A 14,247-nucleotide genomic window follows, 5' to 3' on the forward strand; every position below is an offset into this window, starting at 1 on the left:
TTCAAAAGGGAAACTATTCGGACAATCTTACCCATGATCCAAAAGGGTCAGTACATGACCACAGTGGATTTAAAGGACGCTTACCTTCACATACCGATTCACAAAGATCATTACCGGTATCTAAGGTTTGCCTTCCTAGACAGGCATTACCAGTTTGTAGCTCTTCCATTCAGATTGGCTACGGCTCCAAGAATCTTCACAAAAGTTCTGGGCGCTCTTCTGGCGGTACTAAGACCGCGGGGAATTTCGGTGGCTCCATACCTAGACGACATTCTGATACAAGCGTCAAGCTTTCAAACTGCCAAGTCTCATACAGAATTAGTACTGGCATTTCTAAGGTCGCATGGGTGGAAGGTGAACGAAGAGAAGAGTTCTCTCTTTCCACTCACAAGAGTTCCCTTCTTGGGGACTCTTCTAGATTCTGTAGAAATGAAGATCTACCTGACAGAAGACAGGTTAACAAAGCTTCAAAATGCATGCCGTGTCCTTCATTCCATTCAACACCCGTCAGTGGCCCAATGCATGGAGGTAATCGGCTTAATGGTAGCGGCAATGGACATAGTACCCTTTGCACGCCTACATCTCAGACCGCTGCAATTGTGCATGCTAAGTCAGTGGAATGGGGATTACTCAGATTTGTCCCCTACTCTGAATCTGGATCAAGAGACCAGAAATTCTCTTCTATGGTGGCTTTCTCGGCCACATCTGTCCAGGGGGATGCCATTCAGCAGGCCAGATTGGACAATTGTAACAACAGACGCCAGCCTACTAGGTTGGGGCGCTGTCTGGAATTCCCTGAAGGCTCAGGGATCATGGACTCAGGAGAAGAGTCTCCTTCCAATAAACATTCTGGAATTGAGAGCAGTTCTCAATGCCCTTCTGGCTTGGCCTCAGTTAACAACTCGGGGATTCATCAGGTTTCAGTCGGACAACATCACGACTGTAGCTTACATCAACCATCAAGGAGGGACAAGAAGCTCCCTAGCGATGATGGAAGTATCAAAGATAATTCGCTGGGCAGAGTCTCACTCTTGCCACCTGTCAGCAATCCACATTCCAGGAGTGGAGAACTGGGAGGCGGATTTCCTAAGTCGTCAAACTTTTCATCCGGGGGAGTGGGAACTTCATCCGGAGGTCTTTGCCCAAATACTTCGACGTTGGGGCAAACCAGAGATAGATCTCATGGCGTCTCGCCAGAATGCCAAGCTTCCTTGTTACGGGTCCAGGTCCAGGGACCCGGGAGCGGTCCTGGTAGATGCTTTGACAGCACCTTGGACCTTCGAGATGGCCTATGTGTTTCCACCCTTCCCGATGCTTCCTCGATTGATTGCCAGGATCAAACAGGAGAGAGCATCTGTGATTCTAATAGCGCCTGCGTGGCCACGCAGGACCTGGTATGCAGATCTAGTGGACATGTCATCCTGTCCACCTTGGTCTCTGCCTCTGAGACAGGACCTTCTAATTCAGGGTCCTTTCAAACATCAAAATCTAATTTCTCTGAAGCTGACTGCTTGGAAATTGAACGCTTGATTTTATCAAAGCGTGGATTTTCGGAGTCAGTAATTGATACCTTAATACAGGCTAGGAAACCTGTTACCAGAAAGATTTACCATAAAATATGGCGTAAATACTTACATTGGTGCGAATCCAAGAGTTACTCATGGAGTAAGGTTAGGATTCCTAGGATATTGTCTTTTCTACAAGAAGGTTTAGAAAAGGGTTTATCTGCTAGTTCCTTAAAGGGACAGATCTCAGCTCTGTCCATTCTTTTACACAAACGTCTGTCAGAAGTTCCAGACGTTCAGGCTTTTTGTCAGGCTTTGGCCAGGATTAAGCCTGTGTTTAAAACTGTTGCTCCACCATGGAGCTTAAATTTAGTTCTTAACGTTTTACAGGGTGTTCCGTTTGAACCCCTTCATTCCATTGATATTAAATTGTTATCTTGGAAAGTTCTGTTTTTAATGGCTATTTCCTCGGCTCGAAGAGTCTCTGAGTTATCGGCCTTACATTGTGATTCTCCTTATCTGATTTTTCATTCAGACAAGGTAGTTCTGCGTACTAAACCTGGGTTCTTACCTAAGGTAGTCACTAATAGGAATATCAATCAGGAGATTGTTGTTCCATCATTGTGTCCTAACCCTTCTTCAAAGAAGGAACGACTTCTACACAATCTGGATGTAGTTCGTGCCCTGAAATTTTATTTACAGGCAACTAAAGATTTTCGCCAAACTTCTTCCCTGTTTGTCGTTTATTCTGGACAGAGGAGAGGTCAAAAAGCTTCTGCTATCTCTCTCTCTTTTTGGCTTCGTAGCATAATACGTTTAGCCTATGAGACTGCTGGACAGCAGCCTCCTGAAAGAATTACAGCTCATTCTACTAGAGCTGTGGCTTCCACTTGGGCCTTTAAGAATGAGGCATCTGTTGAACAGATTTGCAAGGCTGCAACTTTTTCCAAATTTTACAAATTTGACACTTTTGCTTCTTTGGAGGCTGTTTTTGGGAGAAAGGTTCTTCAGGCAGTGGTCCCTTCCGTATAAGATCCTGCCTGTCCCTCCCGTCATCCGTGTACTTTAGCTTTGGTATTGGTATCCCAGAAGTAATGATGACCCGTGGACTGACTACACTTAACAGGAGAAAACATAATTTATGCTTACCTGATAAATTCCTTTCTCCTGTAGTGTAGTCAGTCCACGGCCCGTCCTGTTTTTTATGGCAGGTCTAAATTTTTAAATTATACTCCAGTCACCACTGCACCCTATAGTTTCTCCTTTCTCGTTTGGTTCTCGGTCGAATGACTGGGTGTGACGTAGAGGGGAGGAGCTATATAGCAGCTCTGCTTGGGTGATCCTCTTGCACTTCCTGTTGGGGAGGAGTTAATATCCCAGAAGTAATGATGACCCGTGGACTGACTACACTACAGGAGAAAGGAATTTATCAGGTAAGCATAAATTATGTTTTCTAGTGAAGCCCATATCGAACCAAGACTGTGGCCAAGGGTCGGCACCCCATTCTCTGTTCAGGTATGCTTCGTATCCATGGGACCCACCTGCGTCCATGAACAGGTTTAAGGCAAGGATTGAAGTCGACTCCTGCCACCACATACATATGCCGTTGAAGTGAAGCAGACGTGGAGATCTGCTACTATGTTCACCAACATGACAATCCTATCCAAACAATAAACTAGACCATGCAGCTGGTACTCAAGTTTCTTTTGAAAATCCTCTCTACCTTATCCAATAGCAGCCTACATTGCATGGCAAACGTGTCAATTTTGATCCCCAGGAAAGTAAGGTATGTGCAAGGACCTTATGTTGTCTTCCAAAGAGAAATAAAAAGAAGGGCGCCTCTTCTTTCCTCTATGTGGCAAATAATATACTCACAAGTGGAGCAGCACCAAACGTGCTGATTGAAGCAAACTGAGATCTCACAGTGTCTCATCTCACTGAACCTGGGTGTGGAGTCTGCTACTCCCAGCTGGGCTCAATCACTTTCAGTTCATTCTTGCATTGGGCTGTGGCCTCGGAGGCAGGGGACAATAGGATTGGCTATTATTTGGATGACTTTCATTTTGTAGGTAGGCCAAGCATAACATTTCACAATTTAGAATTCTTTCCTCTATGGGGCAAATAATATACTCATAGTTTATGTCTGAGGAAACAGCCAGCAAGGCTGAGAAATGCGTTGCGTACCTGCTTTAAGAGCTAGATATGTTTATCAGCTCTATAAGATTTTAACATGCTTATAATAAATGGTGTTTGATTTGTTTAAAACCATTTGTGTTCTCATCATTATCCCTGTGAGGTTGATTGGACCCAGCTGGGAGTAGCAGACTCCACACCCTGGTTCTGTGAGCTGAGACACTGTGAGATCTCAGTTTGCTTCAATCAGCACGTTTGGTGCTGCTCCACTTGTGAGTATATTATTTGCCACATAGAGGAAAGAATTCTACATTGTGAAATTTTATTGCACCAAGAGACGCCTTCTTTTTATTTCTCTTTTTAGATCATCTTGTGCATGTTTTGGAGAAACAGTGGTAACACTGATTGGGAAATTTGCATTGTTTTGTCTTCCATCAGAGGAACTCTGAATTGTGAGATCACCGCCCTCATCATTTCCATCAGACACACACACTCGTTCGTGCTTGGCCTATCTACCAAAAGAAAGTCATGCAAATTATGGACAATCCTATTGTTCCCTGCCTCTGAGGCCACAGCCCAATGCAAGAATGAACGGAAAGTATCAAAATGCTTGCAGGAGATAGAACAGCCCATTGGGAGACACCAGTCAACATAGTAAGCACCTGCAAGCAAACACCCCATAAGTCTAAATGAGGAGGGTTTAATAGGGAGCAACCTAAAGGCCAACTCCACGTCCAGCTTGGCCAGCAGTGCACCACAACCTACCGTCCACACTACTTGCAGTACTTCATCAAAAGATTGGTAGTGCACAATGCTAAGCTTAGGGTCAGTCACGTAATTGACTTAGTGCACCTTGGTAAAAGAAAGGTGTTGGATCGAACAGAACTTACCTGGTTACTTTTTGGGCCCTACTCCCATAGGGGTAATAATCAAACCCGAAATTTGCAGTTCCTTAAATGGGACTGTCATCCTTCCTAAAGCACCTCCTAACCAATCTTCTCCTTAACTGCCACTGTGTACTGGTAGGCCAATTTCATGTTCCATTGGACCAGAGATCCTTGAACCAGGCCAGAGACAGCAATGATGGACCCAAGGTGTAGTCCATCCCGAAGCAAACTGGCCACCTGCCGATTTGGGTACCTAGACAGCCAAGGCTCAATTGCAGCCGCCCTCAGCTGCCTGTCTGCCCTTACCTGTAAGAGAGCTCTTAAATCCTGCTCGCTCTGGCTGGGACTCCTCCTCCTTGGAGCAATTGGCCCCTGGGTGGAAACCGCAACAATACTTACACTAATGCTGGAAAGCGCAATTCTGGAACTTCCAGCCGACATCCCCTGTACGCTATCGAAAATGCTGAGGCTTCCACATCACTCCTGGGGAAAGCAGCCTCTCGGGACCCAGGTGCGCCCAAAGTTGTACCGTCCTCCACCATTTCCTGTTGCCTGTAAGCCTCTGGTGACAACTCAAAGATATTCATGTACTTACCCTTGTAAATTATCTTCACTGCCTTAGACTTCAGGTGTGCTTGAATGCTGTAAACATGGATAGTTATCCCCTGTGCAGCAAATGACGGGAAATGACATCACTGGAAGTGCCAGCTGCGGGGGAAACTAGGACCACTACGTCATTGGTGGCCATCTTGGATGTGGCCGAAGACAGCACCAGAGCTGATGTAGGAGAAACTAAAGTACCCAATGGAGCTGCCCCACCCGCCAGGACCAATGCCAAGAACTGCCGAAGGGACATGGCGACAGACTCCCCAGACAGGACCACAGAACCCTACTGACCCGGTAAGGAAAAACTGCTCCCACTAATGCCACCACTAACTGGAGAGGCCTGCAGGAGGGCACTATACCCTAGGTGAACTGTCCAAAGAAAGGGAAGGGGTAAGGGCCCAAATGCTAGGCCCCAACATGCAATTGCATGCAATTGCAATTCCGTAGGCCCTGATGCCTTAGGGCCTACATCCTCCTCATCACCCGATGATGCAGGAAGGAACAGATCCCCCAGAGACCCAGAAGAAGGGGAAAACCTGGTATAAAGGGGCACGACCCACTGTATCAGGGGACGGGGGGACCCATCTACTCAATCTCCTCATCTCCACTCTGAAATCCTTTGTACAGGCACCTCCACAAAATCACAGAATCGCAAATGAGGTATTGAAGAACACATAGCTCTGTCCATGAAGCTTCCAAGGAGCCATGAGATGAAAGAGGAAGGGGTTTCCTGTCCCTTCTCTAATAAAGGTTAGTACTCCTCTTAAACTGCAACATTATTGCATACACATACACACACCCAACACACAGAGCCCAGGACCTTAACCCTTATGTATGCTACAAGGTAATCTGCCTTCCACTAACAAACTAATAATTGCTAGGCACTAGATATCCTGGAAGGCACCACCATAGTACGCTACATAGATTCAGTCTTAGGGCCTACATCCTCATCATTTAGATGTCACCTTTCTTTTACCAAGGCCTTTTCTTTTTTACCAGTTTATAAACCATATAACTCAGGATGATGTATGTTTTCTACAGTAATATTGCAACCATCATTTCTGTTCCACAACTACAATGGCACTTGAAACATGTTAACAACTCTATGGTACCCAATCAGTTAACTTTATAGATGTACCTTAACCCCCAACCCTAGTAATAACCCAATCCATAACCCCTAAGCTCTTACCCTCTGCTCTAAGCCAACTCTATATCCTAAGACCTAGGTCTCAACCAATAGGAAGTAGTTGGTAAAGAATAACTACTATTCGTATCATGATTGGGGTTATTCAGTTTATTGATCTCAGTAGGATGAAAGACAGTTGACCTTGATGTTTGATAGGTCTACTGTAGTTGTTGAATTAAGATTTTAATCATATAATTTCCATGTTATTTACAACAATGAGAAAAGAATCTTCTAATTGCATTCCAGATGCGCTGACACCTGTGCCTAGGTCTTCCTTCACCTTGCGAAATGGTCTTTTCTGGATTATGGTTGTCCTCAGAAGACTGTAACATCTCACAAGGGTTTTCATGCATCTGGTTGGATGTTTCTGGCTGACAGTCAGAAGAGGGTTTTTCTGCCATGGGCACACTGAGAGTATAAAAAAGAGAAATAAAAGAGAGGTTACATCTTATAATGAAGAGGCTTGTGAAATTGTGAGTATCCCTCCCCTTACAGAATGACATGGACATATACAGTAAGTGCTTCTAAGCCTGAATGCGCTGTTAGTGAATATAGGCTACACAATAATAGTATTTGGGGTGTATTAGCGATAGGAAGATAAACAGGCAGAAACTTGTTACAGAGAATAACCCTGTTAGGAATGGTGACAGCATGAAAAAGATTATACCAGTTAGTTTAAAGGGGCAGTCAAGTCCAATATAAACTTTCATGATTCAGATAGGGCGTGTAATTTTAATCAACTTTCCAATTTACCTTTATCACCAATTTTGCTTTGTTCTCTCCTTAGTAGTACACTACTAGGAACTAGCTGCTGATTGGTGGCTGCACATATTTACCTCTTGTCATTGGCTCACCCAGTGTGTTCAGCTAGCTCCCGATAGTGCATTGCTTTTCCATCATTAAAGGATATCATGAGAATGAAATGCATTTGACTGCGACAGTAAACTGGAAAGTTGTGTAAAATGTTATGCTGTATCTGAATTATAATAAAGAAAAAATTGGGTCTTGTGTAGGCTGACCATATTGCCGCTTTAAGAAGGGACACATATGAAAAATTCATATGTCAGGGTTCTTATACAAAACATTTCTTAAAACAGCCCTGAAAACAGCCCTGACATATGTATTTTTTATATGTGTCCCTTTTTAAAGCGGCAATATGGTCACCCTAGTCTTGTGTCCCTTTAAAAATGCAGTTTTGAAACTGCTTAGCAGCTTAGGGTGTTCCTATCAGATTCTCATTTTACAAATCTTATGATGTGTAGATGTGATGGAAACATTTTGGGACAGACTGGTAACGGTGTGAATGTATAAGACCTCACCTCTCCACAACTCTGTGCACACGGAAGTGCAGCCGTTTCAGTTTTTTCAGCTCTGGCGGCCGGTACATATAGTCACTGCCAAATGGTAGCGCACTGTCCTGGTGCGGCAGACACGATTGTATGAAAAGGAAACAAAAAGGCACAAGTGTAAATATAAAAAGAGTATAATAGGGAAGGAAAAAGAAACACATTTACTGCTGAAATAAACACAACTATAAACAGCCTGTGCTTGCTCGGGTCACACAAATAGGGCTTTATGTTTCACAGGAGATCTAAATAGATATGACATTTCCTATAACTTCTTTAATAAACTAAATAAATATAAACAGAAATTATTATTTTTTTAAAGATATTATTGATAAAACTGCTCAACAAAATAAAGTAATTGGTTTGGAAGATTACACAGCACAAATTATAAAAAATATAAAGCTGTGCTTCTAGTGAGAGCAATTGCATGTCTGCTTAGTTCAGTAGTAATACTTTATAGTGTTTTCTTTTGTTATATAGTAACTATGAATAAAACCACTTTCTATCTTTGACAACAGAGGAGAACATTGTGATACTATACAGACTGGGGAACAGTTGATGTTCAGATCCCTACAAATATATGATAAAGTTCTGAGCAATGGTATAAATGACAAACACTAACAGCAGCAATGCAGAACTGAGCACACACATAACAATCATTGCTGAAATTCTGTGACAAATCTGTATTGTGCTGCTTTTCAGACTTCTAACCAAGGCCCAAAGTTTTAGACATATACTGATGTCTACAGATTTCTGCTTGCTCCTGTTTGTATAATGTGTCTTTTCATTTGCAGGTAAGTGGGAGTGTCTGCTATTCCTGCTTTCAAAGCCCCTATCACTGGGTGTCCCATCCTAACCTCATCAACATTGCTAAACTGGGAGCTTCTAAGTAAGTTTTAGAGTTTTATACTGGATTTGTATATCAATATCTGTGCATATTCTTCTTTATAGTAGTGTCTTTTACATGCAGTAATATAAATAATTGGTGTATACTGTCCCTTTTAAACATGTGCACGTTTATAAAGCTATCTAGATATGCTCTCATGAAAAACTGTTGAATTTCAACAAAGGATAAAAAGAACAAGAGATGTACATATAAAATAAGTAAATTGAAAATATCTTTTAAAATTGCACTCTCTATCAATTACACAATGTATTCTATATAATATGTGTATATATCTTCAGAGCTATGAGATATACAGATACTCACCACACAAAGAGCTGACGTTGTCCTTGTTCTCTTTATTTTATTGTGAAGTATACCCCCTATATGTACATAGAACAGATCACATTATACATATACCGTAAATGGGATTTTACGTATGATCTCTACACATAAACATACAAATACAATACAATAACTGAATCATATCTTCCCATTGACTTTTGTTCTGAATTCAAATATTAACTTTTGAAAATCAAATGCATCACTTGAATACCAAATGTAATGTTCAAATATTATATATAAATGATATCCGGGAACTTAAAGGTACATGAAACCCAAAGATTTTCTTTCATGATTCAGATAGAGATAGTTTCTCTGCTGCTCATGAACTTGCCTAGATAAACCTTTCACCAAATGATAACAAGAGAAGGAAGCACATTAAATAATAGAAGTAAATTGGAAAGTTGTTTAAAATTGTATTCTCTATCTGAATCTTGAAAGGAAATTTTTGGGTTTCATGTCCCTTAAAAGGTAAACTATTACGAAAAAATCAAATGCTATCAGAATAATTAATTTTACATTTTTTAAGACCCATTACACACACACACACACACACACATATATATATATATATATATATATATATATATATATATATATATATATATATATAGTTATATATAGTTATATATAGTTATATATTATATCTGAATATTAAAATATCCCATTTGATACAGAAGGGAATTAAATGTCTTCATTTTAATACATTAAACGGACAGTAAATTCAAAATTAAATTTTATGATTCAGATAGAACATGCAATTTAAAACAACTTCCCAATTTACGTCTTATCAAATTTGCTTCATTCTCTTGGTATCTTATTGAGCTCATAAGAGCTCAGGAGTGTGCACGTGTCTTTAGTACTCTATGGCAGCAGTGTTTTGCGACATTATTTGTAGCTTTTTATACAGTGTTGCAAAACATTGCTGCCATAGAGTATGTGCACACTCCTGAGCTCTTATGAGCCCTACCTAGTTTTACTCTTCAACAAAATATACCACGAGAATTAAGCAAATTTGATATAATCATGAAAGTTTAATTTTGACTTTACTGTCCCTTTAACTAATACTTTCATCACTAGATGCTACTGTCTAGAGGCTCTGGATTGGTCACAAGTATGCATGTGACTAAACCAGATCCGATACATAAGTAACGAGAGCAAACATTTAGAGGCCAATGGAAAATAGCGTTGGCTATAGAGCATTTTGCACTTTCAAAAGAAAATACAATAAAGAATTGTATCTAAATGTATAAATATGTAAAGGTTAACATATGGTTTAAGTTGGTTCCTTTTATGTGATGTAAGAAGAGCACAGTATAAAGAAACAATGAAACACATTCTGTATGTGAAAATTATTTTTAAAGTATTACAACTGATACTTATTAAAGGGACATTTAACACTTTGAGATGGTAATATAAATGATAAACTATATATATATATATATATATATATATGTATACTTTCATTAATTATTTTGTCCCCACTTCCCTGTAATTCCATTCTGAAATTGTGAGCTTTTCAGTTCCTGTTAGAAATGTAAGTACAGAACACTGATAAGCATCACCTACCTTCCCACAAACCCCAGTCATTCTCTTTTCCTTTGTGCTTGGAGGAAGTGAAGTTTTGGTGTCTGAAGAAAATTGGATTCTTATCAAGCTACAAGCAAGATTTTAACTCTTATAGAAAGCCAGAGTAGGTTTACTCTGTTCTTTCCTTTGTCTCAAGATCATGGGTCTAGTCATATTCCATGTTAGTCTCTTCAGTAGAGTAGTGGTGGCTTTAAAGCAGTTAGGAACTTGTAAGGTGGGCCTTGCTGTGTTTTCCTAACATTTTTGCTGCCCTAGTATAGAAAGCCAGAGTAGGTTTACTCTGAACTTTCTTTTTTCACAGGCCTCTGTAAGGAGTGGCTTCCTTTCACGCTGGGTGAGCCGCCTGACTGCCGTCTGACTAGATTGCAGGTAAGTGCATTTTAGGTCTTCTAGTAGGAGGCTAGCACTTTAGATACTGCACATTTAAGGGGACATATAAATCCTTGGTAGGATTGACACTATGACACTGACAGTATGCAGACACACCTTGTGTATGTGAGAGGAGACTAGAGGGTACATACTCATTATGGGCAGGAAGGAGTTGACCCTTTTTAATATGGCTCTTATTTAATTATCATAGATCCCTCATAAGCTTTATTGTGTACTATTGGTATTATAAGAGGAACACAGGCTTCGTTTAAATAACGGCTTTGCCACTAGAGCTTCAAGAGAGGCTTTCTTTCATTCCGCCCTGTTGTATTTTGCCTTCTATTATTCCCTCAGTGTCGCACTACCTTCAGGCAAGCCAGAGGGCGGGCTTAGTCTGAGCGGGGCAATCGTGCTAACATATGTTGTTTTGCTTCAGTATGAGGCTACAAGATTCTGTGTTCACTGTCCGTTTTTCTTTATTGGAAATATGCTGTACTGCATCTTAGTGGATGGTTTCACTTTGCATTACAGCATGGCGGGAAGGAGGCTAATTTTGCAGGGAGAAAGGTTAGAGTCTGTAACACGCGCTTGCTGTGTGAAGTAGGCGTGTCTCGTGACCCACTTCCGCTTCTAGTCTTTAGCGAAGCGGTGTCTTACTCTGTGCAGCTTTTCTGAATTATGACTTGCATATTTGGAGTGCAAAGCACTAAGAGCTGATACAGTTAAATCCCCATTCTTTTTCCTGTAGAGCAGGAAAGCAGCCTCAGGTCTGAGAGCGTTATTGATACAGTTAACGATGGTCAAACAATAATAGCATTTTGTTTTTCAGACTGCATGAGATGCAGCATTGTAGCAGGCTAGATGTAAATAAAAATGTTTTTTTTCATACAACGGCTAAGCTCTTTGCCGTTATTTATCATTTTGGAATTACAGTTTCTTTCCTAAGATATGGTGAGTCCACGGGATCATCAATTACTGTTGCAAATATCACTCCTGGCCAGCAGGAGGAGGCAAAGAACACCAAAGCAAAGCTGTTAAATATCACTTCCCTTCCCCCCAGTCATTCTCTTTGCCTTCGGTGCAAGAAAGAGGTGAAGTTTTAGTGTCTGAAGAAAATTGGATTTTCACTTCAATCAAGATTTTATTATTTTGAAAGTCATAGTAGGTTTGCTCTGATCTTTCCTCTCAAGATTGGGTCTAGCTTTACTCCACGTTAGTCTCTTCAGCAGGGCAGTGGTGGCTTTAAAGCAGTTAGGAAGTTGTGAAGTGTGCTTCACTGCATTTTCCTAACAGGTTGCTGCCCTTGTATAGAAAGCCAGAGTAGATTTACACTGTTCTTTCTTTTTTCTACAGGTCTCAGTGAGGAGTAGCATCCTCTCATACCGGGTAAGCTGTCCTTCTGCCGGACGGCACTGAAGGGCTTATGGATTATTTGCAATTAGTATGGGACTCTATATCCTTAATGAAGGGTATTTCTGGCAGTGGGCAGGCACTATATGTGCATGTGAATTTGGAGACTTAGGGGTCAATCTCCTTCAAGGCTAGGAAGGAGTTAACCCTCTTTTGGTGGCTCAGAACTGCTTTATTAGTACATACAATAATTCCTTTTGGGTTAATACTTCCCTAATTCACTAGGAGAAGCACGTTCTTTCTATTTTAGTGCCATTCCTAGTGGGCGAGTTGGCTTTGGTTCGCAAGTGGAGCAGTGTTAAACAGGAGAGAGCATGTTGGTGTAACATGGCAAGTGTTTATAGTTGTTTTCGGCAGGATGAAGCTCGATTTAACAGAAATATGCTGCGCTTCATCCTCATGCTGTTTTTTCTTGACCCCGCCTCCTTCTTCTTAGACGGAACAGCGTCATTTTGGGCTCTTGTCGAGTCTGTGTCTGTGACTCTGTTTCTTTCTTAGTTGGTAGCAGCTGAGAACGGAGCAGCGTTTTTGTTCCACTGATAGAGAGGTCGCCATGGTAGAAGGACATGGCGGGATGTTAAGGTGCAGAGGCTCTGTATTTTATTGCGCATCTCTCTCTGGTAGTCGAGTGATTTAACACATTCTAAAGTCTTTCCAAGCGCACAGCTGCACAACTGTGAAACCGTGCTCGACTATTTTTCCTAAGCTTGCTGGGTGTTTTTTTTTTATATAAGTTTCTCTTAAAGTGACAGTCGATTTTTATGCATAAGTAAATTAAATTTAAAAATCTAATTGTCTGTGCTGTTGCCTGTCAGTGAAGTTAAAGCACTTTATGCATCTGTTACATATAACATATTGTTATCAATTAAGTTATTGGAGTTTGTGTTCAGGGTATGACACAGGGGGAACATATTGTTTTTGCTATACATATCTGTTCTTCATTTTTTGGAATAAAGATTTCTTGTTGGTCCCTTAAGTTTCTATGGACAATTTTAGACAAAAGTAATGTCTATGTTTCTCCTGTTAAGTGTAGTCAGTCCACGGGTCATCCATTACTTATGGGATATTAACTCCTCCCCAACAGGAAGTGCAAGAGGATCACCCAAGCAGAGCTGCTATATAGCTCCTCCCCTCTACGTCACACCCAGTCATTCTCTTGCACCCAACTAATAGATAGGATGTGTGAGAGGACTGTGGTGATTAAACTTAGTTTTTATATCTTCAATCAAAAGTTTGTTATTTTAAAACGGCACCGGAGTGTGTTGTTTTTCTTCTCAGGCAGAATTTGAAGAAGAATCTACCTGAGTTTTTTGTATGATCTTAGCGGACGTAACTAAGATCCATTTGCTGTTCTCGGCCATTCTGAAGAGTGAGGTAACTTCAGATCAGGGGACAGCGGGCAGGTTCACCTGCAAAGAGGTATGTTGCAGTATATTATTTTCTAAGGAATGGAATTGACTGAGAAAATACTGCTAATACCGATATAATGTAAGTACAGCCTTAAATGCAGTAGTAGCAACTGGTATCAGGCTGATATGTATGTATGTTTACACTTAAGTATTTCTAGGGAATGGCACTTCACTGGGAAAATACTGTATGCATATAACTTTTAGCCTAACTTGCAGTGTGAACGACTAGCAGCAGGCTTTTAATGACATTTCATAAATTAGATTTTAAACGTTTGCTGGCATGTTAAATCGTTTAATTATCTGAGGTACTTGGTGAAAAATTGTTTTGGGCATTATTTTCCACATGGCTGTCGTTTGTTTTAAATTAAAACAGTTTACTGAGCTTCCCTCACTGTTGTATTGTGAGTGGGAGGGGCCTATTTTGGCGCTTTTACTACGCATCAGAAATTCAGTCACAGTCTGCCTTTTTCTCCCTGCATGATCCAGGACGTCTCCACAGAGCTCAGGGGTCTTCAAAACTAGTTTTGAGGGAGGTAATCACTCACAGCAGACCTGTGAGACTGTGCTTTGACTGTGATAAA

General features: G+C 40.9%; 1 long non-coding RNA gene across 1 annotated transcript in view; it reads left to right on the top strand.

The window, feature by feature from the left end:
* The first annotated feature begins 8,457 nt into the window (after positions 1–8,457).
* Positions 8,458–14,247, top strand: part of LOC128642790 (uncharacterized) — a 46,274-nt gene continuing 40,484 nt past the window's right edge. The window contains exon 1 of the long non-coding RNA XR_008399711.1: positions 8,458–8,552. This is a non-coding gene — a long non-coding RNA (uncharacterized LOC128642790). The remainder of the gene's footprint in view (positions 8,553–14,247) is intronic.

The sequence above is a fragment of the Bombina bombina genome, chromosome 12, assembly GCF_027579735.1.
Source record: "Bombina bombina isolate aBomBom1 chromosome 12, aBomBom1.pri, whole genome shotgun sequence".
Classification (NCBI taxonomy): domain Eukaryota; kingdom Metazoa; phylum Chordata; class Amphibia; order Anura; family Bombinatoridae; genus Bombina; species Bombina bombina.